Source organism: Lutra lutra, chromosome 8, assembly GCF_902655055.1.
Source record: "Lutra lutra chromosome 8, mLutLut1.2, whole genome shotgun sequence".
Taxonomy (NCBI): Eukaryota; Metazoa; Chordata; class Mammalia; order Carnivora; family Mustelidae; genus Lutra; species Lutra lutra.
Genome location: NC_062285.1, coordinates 41,491,427 through 41,494,820, shown reverse-complemented (window position 1 = coordinate 41,494,820; position 3,394 = coordinate 41,491,427). Strand labels below are relative to the sequence as shown.

The window sequence follows — 3,394 nt, the reverse complement described above, 5'->3', positions numbered from 1 at the left end:
CTGGCCTCCGGCGTGACCAGCCCTGCTGAGGGTCTGGAAGGCTGTGGGGATCCAGTGAGCAGTCATGTGGTCCTTGCTCACCACACTGACTTTTCCATGGACTGGCCCTGCTGGCCTCCTCTTCCCAGCTTCTGATTGGCCACCTGGCAAAGAGCACAGGCTCAGTAATCACACAGACCCTGGTTAAATACCAGCTCTGCCACCCAACAACCATATCCTTGAAACTCCGAAGGTCTCAGTTTTCTCCACTGTAAAATGGGGATCATATGACTTCAGAGTGCCCTAAGATCTGAAGGAATGTGGCAGAGTGGCTGGCATAAGGTAGGTCTGGCTATGGGTAGCTCCTCTTACTGGCCTCCCCCCTGTCCCATCCTCCCCTATATTCCTGCCCAGACTTGCAGCCTCGTGTCCAGCCCTTGCCCAAGGCTCCTTGCCCAAGGTGGAACTTCTAGGGCTGCAGACCGCCTAGCACTGCCTGCGGTTTGGAGGTTCTGGCTAGAGCCCAGCGAGTGTGTACCTCAGGGATGCCAGCTCAGTGCCTCTGCGGGATGGTCTGTGGCATCCAGCCCCACTCCAGCTTTAGGCCCGTGGTCGGCCTGCCCTGTAGGGCCATATCTTTGCCATACATCCAGACCCATTCCCTGGGCCTCTGCTTTCCCCTGTGGCACTTGTCACTCTGCCCCATCTCCTGTTGGCTCTTCCACTGCCAGCTCTTACTGTGTCCCCATGATCAGCTGACTGCTCGTTGTGTAGAGATGCAGCCTCTGGTGACGCCTGCTTATCTATGAAACAGCCAGTCTGAGGAAGAACCTAGAACTGGACACAGCGTCTTTCAATTTGTTTTCGGGCCACGGAGGAATGGTCAGCAAAGATCGAGGAGGTAATCATAGCATGTGGGGTGCTGCCCTTATTTCAACCTTCTAAGATCAATGAAGGTTGGATTTTACTGGGGTGATACAGGAAATTATGGTATCTGAAGAGTGGAAACAGTCAAGGTAGTGCCGTGATTTCACATGGTGATAGAGATAAAGCCCAGCCAGGACTCAGAATCGGCTAGTGGAGGTCTGGGACTTGCCACCAACCCTAGCTGCCCCTATTCCGCCCCCACGCCAGAGAAGCTGTTTCCCTCTCGGTCCTTCCATGAAATTCTGCTCCAAACCTGCTGTTCCTACAGCTTCTACCCACAGACTGGAAGGGCCGGTGGTACCCAAAGCCCAAGTTTGGTTGCTCCCCAAAACCACCATCTAAAAAAATTACAGATATGGGCTTGTGCTCCAAGTCCACTGACTCAGAATGTCTAGGGGCAAAAGTCCAAGAGAGTGAGATTTAAAAAAAATTCCCAGGTTATTCTTCCAAACACCCAGACTATAGAGCCCCTGGCTAACCCCTGTTCCCTCATCACACAGCTGAGGAATGAGATTGAGGGGGAAGGCAGCTGGTTCAGGGTCAGAGCTAAGCAAAGCAGGACTAAACAGACCCTTGGAGGGGGTCCTCTGGCTACCGCATGATCCCATCATATTGGCTGGCGGCATGCCCACCCTAAGCTTGCCAGGGATCCTCTGTCCAGGTATGCCCATGGCCATGGTGTTGGGCTCTGAGGTCACAGGCCAACTGTGAATCCCATCTTTCATCTGCAAACTGGGGCAGGCATGTAGTTTCTACTCTCCTCTGATCCCGGGAGTCTGGGCTGGGCTCTGCCCATGGGATCCAATTATGTGATCTTTCCAACTCATTTTGCCTCCAGGAGAAGAGGCCATTGAAAATAATCTATGCCATCCCAATTTGGGAACAGGTTAGATGTACCTAGATTCTTCTATATTTTTTAATTCTACTATGCATACATACTCCTCTTGGAATAGGTCACTCAGGCTGACAAAACCTTGCATTGTCAAGGTGACTCTCTCCTTCCTCTTCTCCAAAGCATAAAGCACTTAATTGAGTGTCATTGCCCCTGCTTGGCTTGCAGGGACGTTGAGGAACAATGAGGGGATGTGGATTTACAACATCTCAGCAAAATAGGAGAAAGTTGGTTCTAGAATCTTTTCATTCCTTATTTCTGTATGGTAATATTCTGTCAAACAGGGACCACTCACATGGCATCCTCAAAGAAGGAAAATCTTTTCTGCATCTGATTTCATAGTAAAAAGACAATATGTTCACATGGCTTTTATGTGGCTTTCTGTTTTGAGGATCAAACAAGCACCAGCCCTTCCTCCCCAAGTGAGAAATTAACATGTTTCATAGTTTACAAAATGCTTTCACATGCATTATCTCTCCAGACCCTATGAGATAGGTACTGTTCTATTGCCATCAGAATCCGTACAGACAAGTAAACTGAGGCCGGGTGGTTCAAGTTCCTTCCATCTGACTACTCTGTTTCTTTGAAGGCAGAGCTGACCCCCTTGGGGCCAGTCCTGCCACAGTGGTCTCCTGTGGCCACAGGATCCTGCCCATCCCTCCCTGATCTCTAAGTCCCCTGCTCTGCTGCCGGCCATGGATGCTTCCATTTCAGGTGTAAAATTTCAGCTCAAGTTTTGGAGCTGTCGAAACTTGGGCAATTTACAGACATTGCCCTATTTTTCCCATATGAAAGCTTTGCATTTAGGAGCAAATACACGGAGACTGAGGGAATGTCCCGTAGATTTTCCATGCGCCCCTCCAAATCTTTTTTCTCCCCGCTCTGTGCTACAGGGCTGACCCACAGGAGCCCACAAGGACCACACCAATGGACTCCCTTGCCCACCGGCATGCAGTTGGGCCCAGCCCATGCACAACACTGGCAGGAGATGGGAGAAGGAGGAGAATGAGCTCCAGATGCTTTCCCAGTTTTTTCCTTGCAGAGGTCCCAGTTCCTGCCAGTCGGTCCTCTCCACTCTGTCTGCAGCTTCCAGGAAGCATCTCCTAACCTTGCCCTCCAGGACGGGGGCTGGGCATGGCCGTGTCCTGCACAGCCGTATTGGAGTCTGAGGCAACAGGAAAACTGAAGGCCTCTACAGAAATGCTTTTATATCATTTTTAATGATCTCTTTTGTTTCTGAAACATTAACTGAACAAATACTAAAAATTGAAAATGGGCGTATCAAAGCTCACATTATTTTTATATTTTTAAAAATATTTTATTAATACTCCACACTGAATGTATTCTAATTTATTTCCCAGACTTGAATGGAAGTGAGCTCATCATTAATACTTTCAAAATCGATCTCTTGGCTAGGCTTATTTTCAGTGGAGAGTTGTGAGTTACAACAAATAAGAGGAAATAATTTTGAAAATATTTGATGAATGTCAGATTTTATCAACAGATATAATATACTTCCTGAATTTAAGAAGAAACGAGGGGTGCCTGGGTGGCTCAGTCAGTTATGCATCTGACTCTTGATTTTAGTTCAGGTCC

The 3,394-nt window shown here is 48.7% G+C and overlaps 1 long non-coding RNA gene across 1 annotated transcript; it reads left to right on the top strand.

Moving 5' to 3' along the window:
* Positions 1–734: 734 nt before the first annotated feature.
* On the top strand, positions 735–3,075 carry LOC125106210 (uncharacterized). Its single transcript, XR_007129270.1, has 2 exons — positions 735–880; positions 2,692–3,075. It is a non-coding gene; the product is annotated as an uncharacterized LOC125106210 (long non-coding RNA).
* The last annotated feature ends 319 nt before the right edge of the window (positions 3,076–3,394 follow it).